Genomic DNA, 23,974 nt, shown 5'->3' with positions numbered 1-23,974 from the left:
GAGACCCTGGTCCCAGTGTCCCAGCCCCGCCGCCCGGCCCCTCGGGGCCTGCAGTCAGGAGCCTGTGGCCCTGGCTGAGGCCAAGGATCGGCGAGAGCAGCTCCTTCAGAGGAGGGGCGTCTCCTCCAAAAGATGTCGTGCATTCACCCCCAGACCCCAAGGACCCGCGCTGTAGCTTCAGCTGCCGCAGCCACCCAGGCTCCACGGCGTCCTGTCTGCTGCCGACCCTCTGGGCCCAGGGCTGTGGGCTGTGCACGTGTGCCTGTGTAGACCTGTGCACATGGGCCCATGGCGGCCTCCAGCCCCGTGTCCTCCATGTCCTCACATCCCCTGCATGGGTCTCGGGGGAGGAACGGTGATGCGACCCCTGAGCTCCAGAGGATGCTGGGGGCTGGAGTGCTGGTAGGAGGCAGTCGCTGGCCTGGCGAGGGGAGAGCGGGTCGCCTCTGCTCACCACCCCTCTCGGCAGCAGCAGCCGGGCCCCAGGCGGGTCCTGTCCTGGAGCTGCAGCCGCTGACCCCCAGGGCCCGCTGTCTGCAGACGGCGTGTGTGTTGAGGGACCATCAGCCCTCCGTGGTGGCAGCCCCAGCTGCTGCCAGCCCCTGTGGATTCCTGCTACCTTTGGCCTGTGAGCTTGTCAGTGGAAGTCGTGGCGGGTGGTGCTGAGTGGGGCAGTTTGGGTGCCCTTGCACCTCGATGACCCTCACCCCACAGGTCAGGGAGTAGGGGCGTCCTAGCAGCTACCGAGTGCATGCGTTCCAGGCCAGGGAGCAGGCCCAGGATGGCTCTGACCACTGGCCGGTAAGCCCCAGGGTGTGTGGTGGACGCTGTGAAGTTTGGGGTCTTCTGGTGCTAGTATCAGCTGAGGGCCTGTCCAGTGGTCACTGGAGAGTCTGCTGATGTCCTTTCCTGGTCAGAGGCCTCCTGGGGGCAGACGGAAGGATGAGCATTGCTTGTGTGGCAGGGCCTTTCCTCCAGGTCCCCTGTCACCCCCACTGCCCCGCCATTCCAGGGCCCCCGCCCCTGCCCCCCGTTCCCGGGCTCTGATCTGTGAGGCGGAATTCCTCCATCTGGAAAGTGCAGGAGGGGCCATGACGGTTCTGCTGCCTCGGTGGACACAGGGCTCTCCTGCCGGGCAGGCCCTGGGCACCACCAGAAGGCCGTCCAGTCCACTCTGGGAACGCTGCAGTGGCTACGAAGCCCCAGGTCTCCGCAGTCCCTCCCTCGTGGTCAGCGCCCCGTGGCGGCCACAGGCCTTCCCCTCAGTGCTGAGTGCCCCCCCTCCCTGGGCCATGCCTCCCCCAAGCAGTGCCCCCAGCGGTCCCGGATGGAGGCACACAGTGCCCACTGCATTCCTGACATGCAGGGTCTCTCCTGAGCTCTCAGAGGAGGCTGGGCTCACGGACTTATTCCTCGTGACCCCGGGGCCCTCCAGAGCCAGGTCTTCTGTGAGCCTGTCATGGGACGAGGAGGCTGCTGCGTGTCCACCTCACTTCACGGAGGCCCGTGCCCCTGTCTGTGTGGGCCAGCGGTGGAGAGCCACGCTCTGGGCCTGGGTCAGCAGGCCCGCCTGGCCCGGCTCCGTTCGTCCCCCTTGTCTCACGCCCCGGCCCCACGCCCACGGGCGTTTCTGCTGCTGCAGAGTGGCTGCGCACAGCTCTCTGTGTGCTCTGCTCTCACGGCCAGGCCTCGCTGTCCGGGCCCGGTGCAACCGTCCAGATGCCGGCGGGACGCTGTGTCCTGGGAGGGTCTGCGGGCCGCAGGACCACCAGCTGGGGGTCAAGGTTCCTCAGGAGAGGACAGGTGCCCTTCCCTGCAGGGCCCCGTGTCTCCGCTGGGTCAGGGTGTGTCCACACCCGCGTCCAGCACCCTCCCCATCGCAGTCCAATCACGGGCTCAGACTCTGGGCTCCTTCCAGAGGGAATCTGAGACACACGGAGGGTGCTTCATGGAGGAGGCAAAACAGACAGGGAGCACATGTTTAAATGCGTAGGTGTCCTTGTTGAGAGCAGTTTTAGGTTGACAGAAAGGTTGAGCACAACGAGTAGGGCGTGCATACCTGCCCCCCAAGAGGTACCCTGACTCCAGGGGGCACCTGGATTGGCACTGAGCGTCAGTGTTGTCGCGTTATGATCAGAATATGCCCATGGCTCACTCTAGGGTTAACTTTGTCCTGCACGTCCTGTGAGTCTGACAGGCGCGTGATGTCATGCAGCGCCGTTCCGGGTCTGGGTGGGGAAAGCTCGCTGCCCTAAGGGCCCCCTGTGCGCCTGGTCATCCCCCCGCGCCCGGCGTCCTGGCAGCCACTCCCCTTCCCACCGCTGTGTCCAGAACGCCACATAGCTGGGATCGAGCAGTGTGTAACCTTTTCAGACTGGCTTCGTGTGCTTTGAAGTTCCTTCCATGACTTCTGATGGCTTGATAGCTCACTTATTTTTAGCGCTGAATGACAGTCAGTTGTCTGAATGGATCAGTTTTCCAGCTGACCCACTGAAAGACATCTTGATTGCTCCCAACCACTGGCAATGGTGAATTGAGCTGCTATGAATGTCCGTGTGCAGGTTTTTGTGCGGACAGGAGTTTTCAACGCCTTTGGGTAAATACCAGATCTTACAGTAAGAGCACACTTAGTTTTGTAATTGACTGTCTCCAAGCAGCAGCTGTGGCCGGTGAGGGCAGGGTCGGTGGGGGACTTCCTAAAGCTCTTAGAGGTGCAGTTTCTTCATCGGATGAATGTGGGCATCAAACAGGGCCATCGTGAAGGTCAAACGATGACATCGAGTAAAGAGCTTTAAACCTGTTATGAATGTGCTTCCGAATGTTGGCTGTGATCCCTTGGATGCTCTGTCCCCAGTTTATGGAGCTGTTATCCAGTTCACAGGCCTCCCAGGTGGCGGTAGTGGTAAAGAGTGAGTGAGTGACAGTCGCCCAGCTGTGTCTGGCTGTGACCCTATGGACTAACCCGCCAGGCTCCTCTGTCCATGGAGTTCTCCAGGCAAGAATACTGGAGTGGGTCTGTTCCTTTCTCCAGGGGATCTTCCCAACCTAGGGATGGAACCCAGGCCTCCGCATTGCAGGCAGATTCTTTACATCACCCGGGAAGCCCAAGAATACTGGAGTGGGTACCCTATCCTTTCTCCAGGGGATCTTCCCAACCTAGGGATGGAACCCAGGCCTCCGCATTGCAGGCAGATTCTTTACATCACCCGGGAAGCCCAAGAATACTGGAGTGGGTACCCTATCCTTTCTCCAGGGGTCCCCACCTGCCAGTGTAGGAGATGCGGGTTCAGTCCCTGGGTCAGGAAGATCCCCTGGAGGAGGGCTTGGCAACCCACTCCGGTATTCTTGCCTGGAAAGTTTCATGGACAGAGGAGCCTGGTGGGCTACAGTCCATGGGGTCACAAAGAGCTGGACACGGCTGAAGTGACTTAGTATGCATGAATCAGCCAGTTCATACCCACCTATTTTTTCTCTGTTGCAAAGTTTCTGCTAAGTTGGTTAGCTCTGTGCATCGACTCTGATGCCAGAAGAGCAGCCATTTCTCACAGGACACAGGTATGCTCTAGGTCTTTCCTTACATCAGTGGTGGTGATGATGGCGATGCACGTCGACTCACTGACCGATGAAGATGACCGTGCCTCAAGGGAGCCTGTCCAGAGGCTCCCTGTGGCCACCAGCGACGGGACAGGCAGGATGCACCCTCGGGGCCTGGAACAGAACCCACGTCCTTCTCTGAGCCAACTCAGCCCTCCTTGGACACCCATTCCTTCTCCTCCCCCTCCCCCAGAACACACCTGTTTTTTTCAACTTTCTATTTTCTTGGGCTCCAAAATCACTGCAGATGGTGACTGCAGCCATGAAATTAAAAGACGCTTGCTCCTTGGAAGAAAAGCTATGATCAACCTAGATAGCATATTAAAAAGTAGAGACATCACTTTGCTGACAAAGGTCCGTCTAGTCAAAGCTATGGTTTTTCCAGTAGTCATGTATGGTTGTGAGAGTTGGACTATAAAGAAAGCTGAGCACTGAATTGATGCTTTTGAACTGTGGTGTTAGAGAACACTCTTGAGAGTCCCTTGGACTGAAGGGTGATCAAACCAGTCAGTCCTAAAGGAAATCAGTCCTGAATAGTCTTTGGAAGGACTAATGTTGAAGCTGAAGCTCCAATACTTTGGCCATCTGATGCAAAGTGCCGACTCATTGGGAAAGACCCTGGGAAAGACTGAAGGCGGGAGGAGAAGGGGACTACAGAGGATGAGATGGTTGGATGGCATCACCGGCTCAATGGACATGAGTCTGAGCAAACTCTGGGAGATAATGAAGGACAGGGAAGCCTGGCGTGCTGCAGTCAGTGGGGTCACAAAGAGTCAGACACGACTGAGCAACGGAACAACAACAATTTTGTGTTGAGGTGTAGCCGATTACCAGTGTTGTAACAATTTCAGGTAAACGGCGAAGGGACTCCGTGAAACCCTCCTTCCATCCAGACTGACGCTTATCACTGAGCAGAGTTCCCTGTGCTTTATAGTGTGTCGTTGTTGGTTATGCATTTTAAACACAGCAGAGAGCACCCTGTTTTTAAGTGAGCTCCCACCAGCCAGTCCCGAGCAGGCTGCGCTCAGTGTCTTGGGAGCCACGTGGACGCCTCCCACAGAAGCTGGAGCAGTTCTGCTGGGCTTGGGCTCCTGGCGGGGATAGCATTTCGGCTTCTGCTGCTGGGCCACCAGAGGGCGTGTTGGAGCGCCTGGATGGGCCCAGCCGCTGTGCCTGGCGGCGGATTACATTTCCTTGTGTTGCCAAGGCACCGGGGGACCTCCCCGGTGAGCCAGGCGGTGCAGACGAGAAATAAAATCTTATAGGCTTGGTTGAAAGCAACGCCGTGGGGATGCTTGTGGTCTCCTAAACTGCATATCCCAGCACTTTCTGGAAACGATCTTGTGTTTCTCTCTGGACCCATCTGCCCGCTCTGCCCGCTTAACGCTGTAGCTCTCTGCCCTCCCTGCCTCTGCCCTCCCAGGCCAGCCCGCTGGAGGTGGCGACCCCAGGCCTTAGGGGTAGCCTCCTGTCCAGACTCCCATCGCCCTTGGGTGTGAGGCTCAGCTTCTGCAGGTCAGACCTGCAGTTCTTGTACTGTGTGATGCTGGTTCCTGGGGAAAGTCATCCTCCTCTTTGTCGGGGGTTGTTGGTATCCTGTTTTCACCCTCTCACATGGAAGACCTCAGGAGGCAGCCTCCCTGCCATCCAGTGGGCTCGGCCGCGTCGGGCAGAGTGGGCGGTGCGTCTCCCCTGCCCGACTTCTTCACAGGCACGCCCAGAAACACAGGCCCTGTCCCAGCGAAGGCAGCGGCTGGCGGGGCTGTCAGGAGCCTTCCTTTTGAAGAATGGAAAATGGGGCTTAATTGTGTAACATAAATACACACACGGAAGAACAGAAGATGTTCACGTTTATTTACTACTCTTGTCTCCCACTGGCAACATTGTTTCGTGAGTGGATACATTGTTCTCTCATGTATTAAATTTTTAAAAAATGCATTTCACTTCTGACACTTCATTAAAATTCAGCACGTAAATGTCACTTGTTGGCACGTAATTTGGTGTCATAAAAACAACGTTGGATTTACTTCCTGGCAAGAATCTTCTGATATATTGAGCTGTATGTCAAAAGCAAGAAACAAAACCGCAAAAATTAAAAATCTAACACGATGTCACATTTCCTTAAAAGAGAATGAGAAGACATCCCCTAATGAAATGGAACAGAACGTAGGAAGCCAGCATGGGCAGCAGAGGTGGCCCGGCGCGACTGTGGCCGCAGTGCCTGGCCTGCGCGGGAGGCTCCCGCCGGTCAGCGGGCTGAACTTTGACCCCTGCTTGGCAGCTCCCCAGCTGCTGGTGCTGAGAGCAGTCCTGCCTTGCCTTTGTCTCGGCCTCTGCTCTTCCACGCTCGGCATCCCACTCGTGTGCATGGCTATAGCTATCGACCTGGGTGCCTGGTGTCTTGGTGAGTCTGAGCTGCAGTCTTCCCGGGACCTGCGTTGACTCCCGAGCCCACAGGAGCCGAGTCACTGCCCTCCGCCGCTCCATGCAGCCTGCTTTTCCGTGCCCTCCGCTGTTCCATGCAGCCTGCTTTTCCGTGCCCTCCGCTGTTCCATGCAGCCTGCTTTTCCATGCTGGCAACTTGTTACGGGATTTGAAGCCTATAGTCTTTTTTTTTTTTTTTTTGCCCTTTTAAAAAATGTGAACTTAGTTTCCCTGAACATTTAGAAAGAGGCTGGGCTCCTAAAGCTTTTCTAACTCTGGAGCTCACCCTTCTGTGGGTTTTTTGTGTGTGTGTGTGTGTGTGTGCAGTGTCAAAAAATACGTGGCAGGCTACTTCACTTCATTACCGTGATAGAATCGGCAGGCCGCAAGTGAAGCCTGTGGAGGCGCAGAGTTTAGCAGCTTTTGTTATGCTCAGGTGTTCACCGCCACGGTCCAGCACCAGGAACTAAGCCTCAGCGACGACTTAATCCTCACTTCATCTCCCTGCCCCGCTGCTCCTGGCTGCCGCGATCTAGTTTCTCTCTTAATGGATTGGGCTGCTTTGGATATTCCATACAGACGAGTCCGTATGAACATGGCCGTCTCGTGTCTGGCTCCTTCCCCTTGGCATACGCTTTCAAGCTGTGTCCATTCTGGGGCATGTGCCAGCTCTGTGCTCACTTTTAAGGCTGAATAATATTCTGTTGCCTGGATATACTGTATTTTGTTTATCCATTTATTAGCTGTTAAAGTGCTGCACTCAATATGCCAGCAAATCTTGAAAACTCTGCAGTGGCCACAGGACTGGAAAAGGTCAATTTTCATTCCGATCCCAAAGAAAGGCAATGCCAAAGAAGGTTCAAACTACGGCACAATTGCACTCATCTCACACGCTAGCAAAGTAATGCTCAAAATTCTCCAAATGAGGCTTCAACAGTACGTCAACTGAGAACTTCCAGATATACAAGTTGGATTTAGAAAAGGCAGAGGAACCAACGATCAATTTGCCAATTTGGATCATAGAAAAAGCAAGAGAATTCCAGAAAAACATCTGCTTCTGCTTTATTGACTACGCCAAAGCCTTTGACTGTGTGGATCACAACAAACCATGGAAAATTCTTAAAGAGACAAGAATACTAGACCACCTTACCTGCCTCTTCAGAAATTTGTATGCTAGTCAAGAAGCAATAGTTAGAACCAGAGATGGATCAATGGAGTAGTTCCAAACTGAGAAAGGATTACATCAAGGCTGTATATTGTCACCTTGCTTATTTACCTTATATGCAGAGTGAAAGTGAAAGTGAAGTCACTCAGTCATGTCTGACTCTTTGTGACCCCATGGACTGTAGCCCACCAGGCTTCTCTGTCCGTGGGATTCTCCAGGCAAGAATACTGGAGTGGGTTGCCATTTTATGTGAAATGCTGGGCTGGATGAAGCACAAGCTGGAATCAAGATTGCCGGGAGAAATAACAATAATCTCAGATACACAGACAACACCACCTTATGGCAGAAACAAAGAAGAACTAAAGAGCCTCTTGATGAAAGTAAAAGATAAGAGTGAAAAAGTTGGCTTAAAACTCAGCATTCAGAAAACTGAGATCATGGCACCCAGTCCCATCACTTCATGGCAAATAGATGGGGAAACAAGGGAAACAGTGACAGACTTTATTTTCTTGGGCTCCAAAATCACTGAAGATAGTGACTGCAGCCATGAAATTAAAAGACCCTTGCTCCTTGGAAGAAAAGCTATGACCAACCTAGATAGCATATTAAAAAGCAGAGACATTACTTTGCCAACAAAGGTCTGTCTAGACAAAGCTATGGTTTTTCCAGTTGTCATGTATGGATGTGAGAGTTGGACTATAAAGAAAGCTGAGCGCTGAAGAATTGATGCTTTTGAACTGTGGTGTTGGAGAAGACTCTTGAGAGTCCCTTGGACTGCAAAGAGCTCTAACCAGTCCATCCGAAAGGAAATCAGTCCTTAATATTCATTATTGGAAGCACTGGTGCTGAAGCTGAAACCCCAATACTTTGGCCACTTGATGTGAAGAACTGACTCATTGGAAAAGACCCTGATGATGAGAAAGATTGAAGGCAGGAGGAGAAGGGGGTGACGGAGGATGAGATGGTTGAATGGCATCACCGACTCAATGGACAAGAGTTTGAGCAAGATTTGGGACCCGATGATGGACAGGGAAGCCTGGAATGCTGCAGTTCATGCCTTTGCCAAGACTGAGACACGACTGAGCAACTGAACTGGACAGAACTGATTTACCATTTGGCAGACTTCTCATTGTTCCACTTTGGGCCATGATGAAAAATACTGTTGTGAATCCTCAGTACACGTCTTTGTGACAACATATGTTTGCAGATCTTTTGGGTACACCTGAAGTGGGACTTCCGGGTCACATATAGTGGCTTTATCCTTGCTTTGTGGCCTGAAAGCTAGTCTGTCTGTGAGAGCCTTCCTGGGCACTTGCAGAGAAAGCGTGGCCTGCTCCGTCGTGCGGCATGTCCTGTGCTGTCTGTTGGGTCGAGTTGGGCTGCAGTGCTGTCCAAGTCCTCTGTCCTCTCGTTCAACTTTTCTTTAGCTTCTCTTTCCACTATTGAAAGTGTGGTTTCGAAATCTCCGACTATCGTTGTCTATTCTTCCCTTCAGTTCTGACGGTTCTTCTTTTTGTATATCGAGCTTCACTTTCAGGTGCATATATATTTGTAGCATGAGAGACGCTGGGCTGGAAGAAGCACAAGCTGGAATCCAGGTTGCCGGGAGAAATATCAATAACCTCAGGTATGCACATGACACCACCCTTATGGCAGAAAGTGAAGAGGAACTAAAAGGCCTCTTGATGAAAGGGAAAGAGGAGAGTGAAAAAGTTGGCTTAATGCTCAACTTTCAGAAAATGAAGATCATGGCATCTGGTCCCATCACTTCATGGGAAATAGATGGGGAAACAGTGGAAACAGTGTCAGACTTTCTTTTTTTGGGCTCCAAAATCACTGCAGATGGTGACTGCAGCCATGAAATTAAAAGACACTTACTCCTGGGAAGGAAAGTTATGACCAACCTAGGTAGCATATTCAAAAGCAGTGACGTTACTTTGCCAACAAAGGTCCATCTGGTCAAGGGTATGGTTTTTCCTGTGGTCATGTATGGATGTGAGAGTTGGAGTGTGAAGAAACCTGAGCACCGAAGAATTGATGCTTTTGAACTGTGATGTTGGAGAAGACTCTTGAGTATCCCTTGGACTGCAAGGAGATCAAACCAGTCAATCCTAAATGAAATCAATCCTAAATATTCTTTGGAAGGACTGATTGTCACACAAATTATATTTTTATACAATATCTACCTTTCAAAACAGGTTCATAATTATTGCCTTGTGTAGTTGTTTTTAATTTGGAAGCAAGAAAAGTTGGACACACAAGATATACATGTCCTGTCATTTCCATTGCTCACATAGTTACCTTTTACTGTGCTCGTGATTCCTTCACTGGGATGATTTATTGTCTAGTTTCCTTTTGCTTTTGTCTGAAGCAAAATCTCTTTAATATTTTTTTTAGGGACATCTACGAGCAGTGGATTCTCTGTTTTTATTTGTCTTAATTTGGAAAGATAGCTTTGCTGGGTATAGAATTCTTGACTGACCGTCTTTCTTTTGGGATTCTGAAAGTGTCGTCTCTCTGCCCGTGGTCTCCACAGTCTCTGATGGAAACTGGCTGCTAGCATTGTTGAGGCCCCGAATATGTCATCTCTCCGCCTGTGGTCCCCAGAGCCTCTGATGGAAACTGGCTGCTAGCATTGCTGAGGCCCCATTGTTGAGCACCCATTGTTGAGGATCCATATTGTATGGGATGGATCGCTCCTTCTTGCGCTTCCAGGATTCTCAATTTGGCTTCTGTAAGTTTGATACTGATGAGGCTCTCTTTGAGTTTGCCCTACTTAGAATTTCTCAAGCTTATGGATGTCTGGATTTATAGTTTTGTCAAATTTGGGGAGTTTGGGTCATTATTTGCTTAAATATTCTTTCTGCCCCCCCTCTCTTTCTCCTCCATCTGAGGCTTCTGTTATGTGTATATTTGGGACATTTGATGATGCCTCACCAGCTCTGTTCATTTTTCATCATTCTTTTTTTCTTTCTGCTCCTCAAGCTGGATAATCTCAACTGACTATCTGCAGTTCAGTTCAGTTCAGTGACTCAGTTGTGTCCATCTCTTTGCGACTCCATGAACTGCAGCCTGCCAGGCCTCCCTGTCCATCACCAACTCCTGGGGTTTATCCAAACTCATGTCCATTGAGTCAGTGATGCCATCTAACCATCTCATCCTCTGTCGTCCCCTTCTCCTCCTGCCCTCAATCTTTCCCAGCATCAGGGTCTTTTTAAATGAGTCAGCTCTTTGCATCAGGTGGCCAAAGTATTGGAGTTTCAGCTTCAACATCAGTCCTTCCAATGACTATAGTCAGGATTACTGATTCTTACTCTGCCTACTCTGATCCACTTTTGAGCTCTTCCGGAGAACTTTTCATTTCATTTTTAATAAATTTTAACTGAAGAATTTCTATTGTTTTTTAATATTATTTTATCTCTTTATTGATATTTTCTATTTGATGACTCATTCTTTTCATGACTTCTTTAGACATGGCACCTTTTGGGTTCTTGAACATCTTTAAAATAACTCCTTTAAGCTGTCTAGTAAGCTCAGCATCCAGTTCCTCAGGGACAGTTTTTATTATTGTTTTTGCCCTCTACGTGTGAAGTGTACTTTCTTATTTCTCTGCATGTCCCCAACATTTTCATTAAAAACTGGACATTTTAAATGATACAGCCTGGCAGCCCTTGGGATCAGATTCTCCCGCACTCCAGGTCTGCTGTCGTTGTTCCCGTTTATGTGGTGACTCTGGTAAACCAATGCCCTACAGCCTGTACTCTGCGTCACGAGTGGCCACTGAAGTCTCCGCCCAGCTAGCTCAGTGGTCAGAAATGATGGGACCAGTTCCCTTGAACACCTGAAACCAAGTCTCTAGGCCTTGCAGTTCTGTGTGTGCTGGGCAGGCCCTCATTGCTCAGCCAGGCAGTGGAGAACTCTGTCTTGGCCTTGCTTCCTACCGGCTCACAGCCTGAAGGTCACACAGAGGCGAGCTTCTCGTGTCTTTCCTGGGCACGTGCCCCATCCTGTGCATGCTTGCAACTGTGGAGAGCTCTGCGGAGCCCTGTGGGTGTCTCGTCGCTGGCTCTCTCCTCTACACCTTCTGGTCAGTCTGCTGTTTGCCGCAGCAGCTACCCCTGCCCTCAGCTGCTGAGCAGCTCAGTGCACCTCTAAGTGCTCTCAGCAGCTGCCCTGGGGACGAGGCTTTCACACACGGGGAGCTGTGAGTCAGATTTGATACAGGCCTGTTGGGTCATCTAGGGAACCACAGGCAGGTCGCGTGGTGATGATGCCCTGGTAGTGAGGCTGAGAAGGGGCTCGAGCCCAGCCTGCCCTGTCCCATGGCTGCCAGCCTTCCGTTTCTGCTGTGGCTCTGCCTGCTCAGCTCCAAGCTATGGCGGAGCTGCAGAGGCTGGTGGGAACAGGGCAGGTTACAAAGCCAGTCCGTTGATGACTGGTACTGAGAATCAGCCATATTTCTTGAGTAAATGCTGCCCCCCTACCGATTCCTGCCAGCCTTTGACTTCCAGAGTTTTGAAAAGGCTGATTCTGACCATCTTTGATGGTTTTCTCATCATTGTATTTTACTGAGGACTGCCATTTTTACTATGCCCAGAGCTGGCTTCTTGAGGTTTCTCATCTCCGGTCCTTTTCCTGGACGTTGTCTTGGGGTTGCCTGTCCTTGGAGATGGCTGCACTCAGATTTGATTTAAATGTGCTCCTGGGTTTTGCTCACTACCTAGTCCCTATCTCTACTTTTACGTGGCAGTTGGGGATTATCTAAGATGTTGCTGCCGCCACCGCATCCATCTCCCCAGAGTCAGTTGATCACTGAACTGATTTCTATCCGCCCTCCGTGTATATGAGAGAATATGTGTCCTCCCTGTTGCCCAACGTGGACATGAACGCCTGTGTAACCCATGGCCTTCTTCTTGGTGGGAGTACACACTGCATCACTCTGCATGCAGGAAGTGAGCCATTCTGTCTCCAGAGCATGTCTCAGCCTTGGCTCACACAGCATAACTCAGGAGGCCTCAAAAAAGAGGATGTCTGGGCCTTACCCCAAAGAGCCTAACCTGAATACTTTCATAACAGGCCTGCCTTCAGCACCTCTTAAAAATTCCCCTGGTGATTCTGATGTCTTAATGTCTCTTTTTTTTTCATATAAAATGGGACCAACAGTCTCTGAATTACCTAGAACTTATTTAAATACAAACATACAAATCACTTTTTCCGTATTCATGTCTTACATTTTTTATCTGAATGTTGTAAGATTTTCACGTTGCATGTTTAATGGCATTTTACTCCTATAAGGTAGATTAATATGGTATATTTTGTTATAATTTTCATAAAATAATGGAGAATAGCAATACTTGGTATAATGCAGTATATTTTTTAGATAGTTACAACTTCACTATTCAGCACAAGCTTTCTTTTTGCTGTAAGAAGAATATAGCTTTTTATTTAGAAGATTAAAAAAAAAACACACAAAGTGGTTGAAGGATGTTCCCAGTCCCAACAGCAGAGTATAGAACAAGAGCTCTCAGAACTCTGACCTCAGGACACCTTCATACTACTAAAAATTACTGAAGACCCTAAAGAGCTTCTGTTTTTTGTGGGTTAGTGCTATCCACATTTACTGTCTTAGAAATTTAAAAATTTAGAAGAATTAAAAAGCTACATTTTAATCCATTTTAAAATTAAAATAGTCATAATAAACGATACATAATAACCACAATAGCTCTGTCTTCCAAAGTATTAAAGTGGTGTGATGCTTTGTTAACCCATTTTTGCATATTCCCTTACTGTTTGTCTTCAGAGGAAACAGCTGGGTCCTCCTGTCTGTTTCTGCACTCATGCCAGGCAGTATCCGCCCACACAGCCCTGGAAAACTCCAGAGTAACTGAAAATACAATGAAGAGGAAAGTAGAGCCTTAGTGTTTTATGAAAATAATTTTGACCTGTTTCCCACTTAGAGCCCCAGGGACCCACAGAGGCCCTCAGGTTGTGCTTTGAGAACAGCTGCAGAGAAAAGAGTGTGGGTCCGGAGTCAGGAGCTAGCGTCCGCTCCAGCTGTGCCCCCAGTGGGTCCTGTCGGCTCGGCACACACGTCCTGACAGCACACAAGCTCTCCCAGTTTCTCTCTCTGTGAAACAGGGGCAGCCCCGCACCCCTTTGGTCTGGCACCCTGGACCCGAGGCTGAGATGGAGCGTACCGAGGGCGGGTCACTGGGCATGCTCGGAGCATCACACCTGTGCGGGGGCAGGAGTCAGACTGGGCAGAGGGGACAGAGAAGGGCGTGCCCTGCAAGAGCTCCAGGTCTGGAGGCGACCCCGTGAGGGCAGGGGCTGGGCCTCTGTGCCCCAAGGGGCACCTGGACTGGACACGCTCTGCCCAGGAGGAGGTGTGGGGTGGGGCCTTGGGGAGGGGCAGTTCCCGAGGCGGAGGCTGAGAGCTGTGGGCCACCAGTGTCAGAGCCGGGGGGGGGGGGTTCCTGTGCAGCACGAACCCCACAGCCACCACAAGGTGACCCCTCCTTTCTCAGAGGCACTTTGTGTTCACATGTTAACACCCCTGAAACCAGCGTGCATCCTACACCAATAGCGCGTCGTCATTTACCTTGCAGCATTTTGGCTTTTTCTTAGTAAGACTTGAATCAAGGATTTCTTATCTTGGATGAAACGTAGTAATAGCATCTCATGGAGTTGCTCCTTAGATGAAGTCAGGCGGTGCTATTCTCTAAACACTCAGGAAACGCCCTTCCACGCAGGCATGAGCGGGGCGGCCGGGGCAACGCTGACCATCCTCAGCTTAAGATTGCTGGCTGGCATGACCATTTCGTGGGCCAGTTAATGAATCTAGAGCATTCTGCTAAGAGTCTCAGGAGCTAAAATGAAAAACCAGAATTGGGAACGCTGGTTAGCTGCTTGTGACTCTGAATGAATACATTTGTTCAGCTTTTCACAACTGGGCACAAACTAGCACACTACAGTTCAGTTCAGTCGCTCAGTCGTGTCCGACTCTTTGCAACCCCATGAATCACAGCACGCCAGGCCTCCCTGTCCATCACCATCTCCCAGAGTTCACTCAGACTCACGTCCATTGAGTCCGTGATGCCATCCAGCCATCTCATCCTCGGTCGTCCCCTTCTCCTCCTGCCCCCAATCCCTCCCAGCATCAGACTCTTTTCCAATGAGTCAACTCTTCGCATGAGGTGGCCAAAATACTGGAGTTTCAGCTTTAGCATCATTCCTTCCAAAGAAATCCCAGGGCTGATCTCCTTTAGAATGGACTGGTTAGATCTCCTTGAGGAACTCTCAAGAGTCTTCTCCAACACCACGGTTGAAAAGCATCAATTCTTCGGTGCTCAGCCTTCTTCACAGTCCAACTCTCACATCCATACATGACCAATGGAAAAACCATAGCCTTGACTAGATGGACCTTTGTTGGCAAAGTAATGTCTCTGCTTTTGAATATACTGTCTAGGTTGGTCATAACTTTCCTTCCAAGGAGTAAGCATCTTTTAATTTCATGGCTGCAGTGACCATCTGCAGTGATTTTGGAGCCCCCCCAAAATAAAGTCAGACACTGTTTCCACTGTTTCCCCATCGATTTCCCATGAAGTGATGGGACCGGATGCCATGATCTTCGTTTTCTGAATGTTGAGCTTTAAGCCAACTTTTTCACTCTCCTCTTTCCCTTTCATCAAGAGGCTTTTTAGTTCCTCTTCACTTTCTGCCATAAAGGTGATGTCATCTGCATATCTGAGGTTATCGATATTTCTCCCAGCAATCTTGATTCCAGCTTGTGCTTCTTCCAGCCCAGCGTTTCTCATGATGTACTCTGCATATAAGTTAAATAAGCAGGGTGACAATATACAGCCTTGACGTACTCCTTTTCCTATTTGGAACCAGGCTGTTGTTCCATGTCCAGTTCTAACTGTTGCTTCCTGACCTGCATACTGGTTTCTCAAGAGGCAGATCAGGTGGTCTGGTATTCCCATCTCTTTCAGAAATTTCCACAGTTTCTTGTGATCCACACAGTCAAAGGCTTTGGCATAGTCAATAAAGCAGAAATAGATGTTTTTCTGAAACTCTCTTGCCTTTTCCATGATCCAGTGGATGTTGGCAATTTGATCTCTGGTTCCTCTGCCTTTTCTAAAGCCAGCTTGAACATCTGGAAGTTCACAGTTCACATATTGCTGAAGCCCAGCTTGGAGAATTTTGAGCATGACTTTACTAGCATGTGAGATGAGTGCAATTGTGTGGTAGTTTGAGCATTCTTTGGCATTGCCTTTCTTTGGGATTGGAATGAAAACTGACCTTTCCCAGTCCTGTGGCCACTGCTGAGTTTTCCCAATTTGCTGGCATACTGAGTGCAGCACTTTCACAGCATCATATTCCAGGATTTGAAAGAGCTCAACTGGAATTCCATCACCTCTACTAGCTTTGTTCATAGTGATGCTTTCTAAGGCCCACTTGGAGAAGGGAATGGCAAACCACTTCAGTATTCTTGCCTTGAGAACCCCATGAACAGTATGAAAAGGCAAAATGATAGGATACTGAAAGGGGAACTCCCCAGGTCGGTTGGTGCCCAACACGCTACTGGAGATCAGTGGAGAAATAACTCCAGAAAGAATGAAGGGATGGAGCCAAAGCAATAACAATACCCAATTGTGGATGTGACTGGTGATAGAAGCAAGGTCCAATGCTGTAAAGAGCAATATTGCATAGGAACCTGGAATGTCAGGTCCATGAATCAAGGCAAATTGGAAGTGGTCAAACAGGCGATGGCAAGAGTGAACGTCGACATTCTAGGAATCAGTGAACGAAAATGGACTGGAATGGGTGAATTTAACTCAGATGACCGTTATAGCTACTACTGCAGGCAGGAAGCCCTCAGAAGAAATGGAGTAGCCATCATGGAAAACAAAAGAGTCCGAAATGCAGTACTTGGACGCAATCTCAAAAACGACAGAATGATCTCTGTTCGCTTCCAAGGCAAACCATTCAATATCACAGTAATCCAAGTCTATGCCCAAACCAGTAATGCTGAAGAAGCTGAAGTTGAACGGTTCTATGAAGACCTACAAGACCTTTTAGAACTAATACCCCAAAAAGATGTCCTTTTCATTACAGGGGACTGGAATGCAAAAGTAGGAAGTCAAGAAACACCTGGAGTAACAGGCAAATTTGGCCTTGGAATGCGGAATGAAGCAGGGCAAAGGCTAATAGAGTTTTGCTGAGAGAACGCACTGCTAATAGGAAACACCCTCTTCCAACAAACTAGCACAAGCAGATCCTTAAAGAAAGGCAGAGGTGAGGGCTCTCTCCACGCAGAGTATCTCAGCACAGAGCATCTCAACACCCAGCCCAGAGCAAGCTCTGGCAGGGCTAACGTCTGCGCATGCTCGGCCTGCCCCTCTGAGGCCCGATGCTGGGGACGGGCAGGGGGGTCTGCGCATGATCGGCCTGTGCCTCCCACGGCCCCCACGCTGGGGACGGGGTGGGGGGCGGGGTGGGTGGTCTGTGCATGCTCGGTCTGCGCCTCCGAGGCCCGATGCCGGGGACGGGCAAGGGGGTCTGCGCATGGTCGGCCTGTGCTACAGACGACCCGACGCCAAGTCATGCAGGGGAGGGACCCCGCAGAACGGAGGAGTCATGTGTCCCCTCCACCTGCTCTGATGTTAATACTTGCTGTTCAGGGTCATTCTGAGTCAAGAAAAATTATTAGCATAGACTTTTATCATTCATCTTCCTATTGTGCAGTGCTGGTTTTAAATGCAAGTGGGTGGCACACTGGTTAAGAACTGCCTGCAGTGCAGGAGAGGCAGGTTTGATCCCTGAGTCCGATGGAGGAGGGCACGGCAACCCACTCCAGCATTCTTGCCTGGAGAGCCCCATGGGCCGAGGAGCCTGGCGGGCTGCAGTCCGTGGGGATGCAAAGAGTGGGACACGATTGAGCAAATGAGTACAAACATCAGAGCACGTAATTCACACCCAGATCACCACAGTTATCCCACTCCAGTCTACAGTTCGGATGTGCGTGCGCGCTCGGGGATGTTAGATGGTGGAGACTCTCTGCACCACTTCCTGGCTCGCCTACACCCTCACCCTGGGCGTGAGGACTGTGGGCCCCACCGGCCCCTCCTTACAGGTCCTCACTCAGCATCAAGGGCGGGAATCGGGGAAGTAGCAGGAATCAGAGATGGAGCCCTGGGTGGTGTGTGTTTCTCAGAACACCGCTGCTTGCTTTATGCGTGGGAAGTGGTTATGGGAGCTACAGAGCTGGTCTCTGGGAGCCCCTGGGTTCTGAGTTGGGGGTGTCTCCTAGTCCACAGTGTGAGCGGACCAAGAAGGGCAGTGGGCACACAAATGGGGCACCCCCCACACAAACAGTCACTGAGCGTGCGTCGCTAGGAATGCTTGCTTCTGCCTGGGCCCACCTCCTAATTTCAGAGGCAGCATCTGTGGCTCAGAGGGGTATCAGTTGCTTGCTGTGAAAGCGTCCCAGGTTTCACTTAGAACATAGATCCCTTGACTCTCTGACTCTGGGAAGATGTACTTCCCAGAGGAATGGGGGCTTGTGCTGTCCACCTGACCCCACGAGCCCCTGGAGGCTGATTCTGTGAAAGGCGTCTGCAGGACTCGCGGCAGTTCTAACTGGAGGAGGGGGCGTGAGACGGGGGAGGCCATGAGGGTGAGAGAGGAGGCGCATCCGCGAGCTCCATGCGGGCAGGGTTGGGGTGGGGTGCACCACTGCGGCTGAGCGCGGGCAGCATGGGGCACCGGTGGGGTGTGTGGGGCAGAACGCAGGGCTGAGAGGGTGTGGTGGGGGTCACGGGTGGGTGTGGCCATGGGGCAAGAAGGGCCTTCTTTTAACAGCTTTGCCCCTTGCCTGTAAGAGCAGCCTGGTCTGAAGCAGGAAGGCCAGGTGTGTGGGGAGGAGACTGAGTGGCCTGCTAAGGCCACTGCCGGAGCGTGGGCGTGGGCACAGGCCCACTCCTCGGAGCTGGAAAGAGGTCCCTGGCTTTGTGAGTTTTTGCACATGTGGCCAGCAGGAATGGGGGCAGCCTTCGGAGAAGGCCCCCAGCTGTAGGTGATGGGGGCCCTGCCAGACGGGTTGGTGGTCGACCTGCCCCGACACCTCTGTTCCTGACCCTGATGCGCTCCAGCGTGGCGGAGAGCTTGGCCCAGAGCCAGTGTGCATGGCTTGAAATCACACACAGGCCAGGGAAGCATTTCAGAATTAGCCAGTGGTCTATCAGGTATCCTTAGGTTGCATGGTTCACTCTAGAGTATGTGAGTTCTCTTGAAAAGTTAATTTTCTATTAAATGAGTCAAGGCAGAGCAGAACAATTTCGTGTTTTAGTCTGGCTTCTTCTGGAGATGGTGGTGAACATTAGTTTCCTCCATTAATGAGCCTTCCCACTTTGGTTTCAAAGCCAGTGATGCCCTCAGACTGATCCAGGCACTGAGCGCTGGAGAGTGGTCAACTCCAGGGCGGTTCCTGAGAGGCTGTCGCGCGCTCACTCCCAGCTGAGCTCCCTCTGCTGATGGCACTGTGGAGGCTACGCTTGAAAACGTGCCCAGAGACCAGTCTGCCTGCTTAAATGTTCACTGGAGGAGAGCAGCTCATGTGGGAAAATATATGGCGATTTTAAGACCTCTAAATGTGCCTTGGAGTTAAGCAAAACAATCCGGAAGCCTTTCGGTGAGAAACAACATTAAGAATATGCACTATTTACAGACAATCATGAAGACGGTTCCTGGAGAAAGCCTCTGAAGGCACTCTGGAGGTCGGCATTTCTGCATGCGTGTTTGTGCACTGCATCTCAGAGGCCTGTGTATACTGCACAGTTTTCCAACTGCCGAGGTCTCAGAGGCAAGTGGAGGCCATGCCTTCCTGACTTGGATCTGGGGTGAGCTGGAAATCCTGATTTAAATGATCAAAAAGTAAAGATCACAGGAAGAAATAACCCAGTAGGTTGAGCCAGAAGCAGCAGCAGCTGAGAGAATCAGCTAGAACAGGAAGCGTGGAGTAGGGTGGAGAGACTGCCCCTCCAGGGTCAGGGACAATTAAGGACAATGCAAGCAATAATAAAAAAAATGCAGCAGAATGAAAACGAAATGAGAGGTTAGAACAAAATTACCAGAACTTATGGAAACAGAAAATGTGGGCCTGGAAGCTAGAGACTCTGTGGATGGATCAGACGGTTGGTCAGGGGTCCATCAAGTGGGGGTCATCAAGGTGTCGTGTGGGTCTGGAGAGATGATCCCAAGTGCGGCGTCCAGAGCAACAGGTGTGGAAACGTGCGGGACTGGGGAAGGACGGACAGTCCAGGTGGCGTCCTGTGTGAGTTCCCGAAGGCGTGGAGATAGGAATGGTGGCAGAGGCCCCAGAAGGGCAAGGAGGTGCCAGGCTGTGTGTCGCTGGAGGTCACGGGTTCCCAGCAGGATGTTCCAAACCGGACAGTCAGGTGGGATACATCGTAGTAGGCAGCAGGAGGCCAAGGCCCAAGATAAGAGACAAACGGCCTGGGGAAGGGCGCCGTTCAGGCCGCGCCTAAACAGCCGCGGCAAGGGTGGCGGGAACAGCAGGGAGTCCTTCCAGACTCTGAGAGCTGACTGTCGCCAGGCATTGTGTGTCCCCTGAAGCTGGGAAGGACAAAGGGAGAGATGAGAAGTGGCAACCAAACTCCCCTACCGAGCCGGCGGCGCAGCTAAAGCGCTTATCTCAGGAGCAGTGCAGGCCCCAGGAAAGATGCTGAGGTGCAAGCCGAGGAGGAGCGGGGCGAGAAGGGACGGGAGCATGGAGACAGAGAGCGTCTCGGGGGCGCCGCAGGAGGGGGCGTGGGGAAGGGGGTGGGGACAGGGACCCCGCGACGTGCGCCGGGCGCCCAGCCCCAAGGAATGCACGCCAGCCAGGAGGAAACGGAGGCCGCTCAGGCTCACCAGAGATCCCAGAGGGTGAGGCTCAAATCACAAGATTCTATTTCATTAACTGTTCAGACTGGCAAAGGGAAGGACTGCCAGCCTCAAGTGTGGGCCAGAATCCGGGGCAAACTGGAAATTCTTAGACGCCGCTGATAAAACCGTTTCAGTGCTGTTTTGGCAACGGCAAAGCACAGCGACGGTGTGCAAGGCCTCCCCGAAGCTCCATGCGCAGGCGTTCCCGGCTGTGTTCCGGGCTCTAGGAAAAGCCTGTCCCTAACGGTCAGGGCCGCGGCCGTCCTAACAGCAGTCAAACGGGAGTGCCCGCAACCCCTCAGCCGGAGAGGGATTCAGCGCCACGGCCGCGGGAGGCGCCGGAGCCGCGCGTCTCGCCTCGGGGCTGGGGGCACGCTGAAGCCCGGAGCGGGAGTGTGTGAGGTCAAGAGCAGCCCCTCCGCGCGCTGTTGAGGAGAGCTTGCACACACAGGCACACGCACGCGGCGTGGGGGACGTGGGGTTTGGGAGCCGGGCGGCGTCGGCCCCGGGGGAGGAGAAGAGAGGCGCGCCCTCAGCGGCGGTTCAGCGCCTCCACACGGCAGTGATGCGCGCGGGCCCTTCCGCAGGCTGCTGTACCCCTCGGTGACCCCCGAAACATTTCATAGCAAAGAGTGAAAAGGCCAGAAGACCAAGCGGAAGACGCTGGAAAGAGGGGCACGAAGAAGGAAAGAGCAGGAAAGGCGCAGTAGATGGGAGGCAAGCATCGCGAAAGCAGACAGGCAGAGCGCCTGGCTCTTCGGAGAGACTCCTGAGACAGGCCTCTCTTCCACCCACAGCCGTAATTAAAGGGCGCACAGGATCGGGGCAGGGGCATCTCGGTGAGCTGAGGGTGAAAATCGCGAGAGGAAACTAGGGGGACTTGTTAAAGCGATTTAAAAGACTGTAGACCAATAAGAGTGGCTCAAAAAGGTCGCATTTGAATAAGCTTATAATAGTTAAAAAGTCACTAGCCTGAATTTTCAGGAAGCTGAGTTTGAGGAGTCCACGGGCGCAGTCGGCACGTGCCGTGGGAAGCGCACGCGGTCCCCAGACGGCGCTCTGGTAATGACTCCCCGAGCCTGGGACTGGCTCCCAGAGGGAGGCTCGCGGCCGCGGCAGGCCGTTCCAGCCCAGCCACGGGGCACGTGGAAACCTGACTCTGCAGGAGTCTGCCTGAGCCTGAGCAGTGGCCATCATCTCCTGGTTAGCAAGAAAGCCCTGAACCTTATATTCTTCTAGGTTCATATTCGGCTTGTAACATTTCCTTACTGGCTCTAAAGAACCCCTCCTTATTGGTGGGTTTTGCAACGAGAGCCTTAATTCAGTGAAGACCCTTCCAAGACAAATGCCTCTGTGTCTCTGAAGAAGTAGAAAGAATAGTGGAAGGAGCTCGCTGTGTCCTGGGCCGAGGGTTGCTGAACCGGAAGGAAAGACAGTGCGCAGCCGAACACCTTGGCGACCTCACCGACGTTGCAGGGGGGCTTCTCAAAGCATTCTCTGCAGGTTCTCTTTGAGTGACGCACCCTTGGAACATTCTGGATCCTGACCGCAGGGCAGACGTGAACACCAGAGAGCTCACAGCTAAATGTTACCAGCCTGAAAAGAAGAGAGAGCTGCCCCGTGGTTAGAACAGAAAACGCCATTGGTTTCTAAGGCTCCCTGCCCCGCCCCTCAGAGCCGTGATTCCAGAAGCGGTGCACGTCGCGCCCCTGCTCCTCTGGGGCACGGTTCTGAGAGTCGGTTTGTTTGCACATTGCGTTCTCAGCATTTCCCCTGAAGGAGCAGAGTAACCAGGAGGCCCTGTGTCTGTGGGGTGGGCAGCGCGAGTTTCCTGTGGCATTTGAGGACTCCGTGTGTTGCCGTCTGCGTGGCCCTCGCCAGGCCCCCAGCCTGGCCTCCGGGGGACTCAGCAGCACGTCTGTCGGGGTGGGGCCCCCAGGCAGAGGCACAGGGGCCAGAGACCACAGATTCTGCCCTTCAGATGCTGCAGAAAGATGGTCAGTGACCGTGAGGGGAGGGACTGAGGGGGCTCGGGGTCATCAGCACAGACACACCCTCCAGCCACCTTGGTCCTGTGTCTGAGAGTCGACAGTGTGACTTGTAGGTGGCACCAGCTGTCTGCGAACAAGCTGGTTACCATGGAAATACAGGAAGGTGCTGACAAGGCCAGTCGTGGACACCCGCCTCAGGTCTCAGCCAGAGGGCACCCGTGGACGTGTGCCCTGGGGTCTCCCCGAGGATCTTCATCATCTGTCCTCACCAGGCTCTCTGCTCTGGCTCACCCCCGTCCTGTTCTTCCACGGGCCCGGGGGGGTCCCTGCAACCATCGGACATGACGCAGACGCATTTCTGAGGCCGCAGCATGTCGCTCTGGGGTGGATGGCTGGGATTGCATGACGTACCATCATGGTGGAAAGAGCGCCCTGTCACCCGAGGTGACCCCTGGGTGAAGCTTGAGGTTGCACGAAAGACCCGGAAATGCAGACAAAAGTCTCCCAGAAGTGTCACCACTCTGGGGGCAAACCAGAGTCATTCTTATTCATTAATATACGTATTTGAGAGGCAAGTTTTTATCTCTTAGGAGATACCTAGGTATCCCAATAGGTTCAAGAAATATTGACAAACTGTTTACTGTTCTTATAATTAAAGCTAGATTTCTTAACTTTGAACACTTTAAAGCTTGCATTTTCTTCTGAGGCAAGTTAGAGATTTTTCCTTTTAATTTTGTCATATGAGGTCAGGTAGACTTAATCTGCACTAATATTTAACAAGCTGAGTGAAGGCTTGGTTCAGGGTGTGGCTGAGCATTAATGGAAGTGACGAACAGGGAGGCAGGCAGGCGGCCATCCGCCTTTGAGCGCCCTGGAGTGGGGTCTTTCTGTCCAACACAACAGAGCCTTCACCTTCCGGAGAACTGGATGTCACAGCAGAGGCTGAAGCGGAGACCCGCGGAAACCCGGGCGCGTCCCAGATGGTGCCAAACCCCGCATTTCTGGGAGCAGTGACCCACTTATGGGCCGTATGGAATTAATTTTGTCTTAAGCCTCACTAAAAGCAATATGGGTCATGGAGACAATCAGGCTTTTATTCTTTGAAATAATTTACATTGCAGGCTTGCGTGTTACTTGCCTTATCAAACGGAAGCCTTTAGCCTTGCGGGGCGGATAATTGCGAACTGGCGTCTGGGCTTCTCGCTTGCCCTCCTCCCCTTCTTCCTCTCCCTCTCTTCTCCAGTTAGACTCCAGCTAAACCCTACGTGGCCACGTAGGGCTCTGGGGCTGCTAGCCGGCCTTATGAGTGGGTGGCGAAGCTATATGGAGTCACTTTTATTTGAACGCAGGAACTGAATTACAGAGCGCAGGAACATGGGTGCAGCAGAGACTTTCTGCTAAGATTGGGTTCAGCCTCTGAAGGATCCTTACAGGCCAGAAGCAGTAAGCCCAGCCCCAGAGGTGCTGGCAGTGCCTGTCACGGTGATTCCAGGCTGCGTTCTTGACACAGGACTTTTTCTTACTCACCCCATCAAATCTCAAGTTTCAAGAGGTGGACAAACACCTTTTGTAAAACACTAGAAACCAACCAAAATCTAGTTTATTCACCAAAGCAAAGTGGGATCAGTCCTGGGTGTTCATTGAAAGGACTGATGTTGAAGCTGAAACTCCAGTACTGTGACCACCTGATGCAAAGAACTGACTCATTTGAAAAGACCCTGATGCTGGGAAAGATTGAAGGCAGGAGGAGAAGGGGACAACAGAGGATGAGACGGTTGGGTGGCATCACTGACTCGATGGACATGAGTTTGAGCAGCTCCGGGAGTTGGTGATGGACGGGGAGGCCTGG

At 52.0% G+C, this 23,974-nt stretch overlaps 1 protein-coding gene across 1 annotated transcript in view; it reads left to right on the top strand.

Moving 5' to 3' along the window:
• Positions 1-23,974, top strand: part of PTPRN2 (protein tyrosine phosphatase receptor type N2) — a 472,364-nt gene that overhangs the window by 677 nt on the left and 447,713 nt on the right. The gene's annotated exons all lie outside the window — the stretch shown is intronic.

Source organism: Capricornis sumatraensis, chromosome 5, assembly GCF_032405125.1.
Source record: "Capricornis sumatraensis isolate serow.1 chromosome 5, serow.2, whole genome shotgun sequence".
NCBI classification, from domain to species: domain Eukaryota; kingdom Metazoa; phylum Chordata; class Mammalia; order Artiodactyla; family Bovidae; genus Capricornis; species Capricornis sumatraensis.
This window is presented reverse-complemented; position numbering and strand designations above follow the sequence as displayed.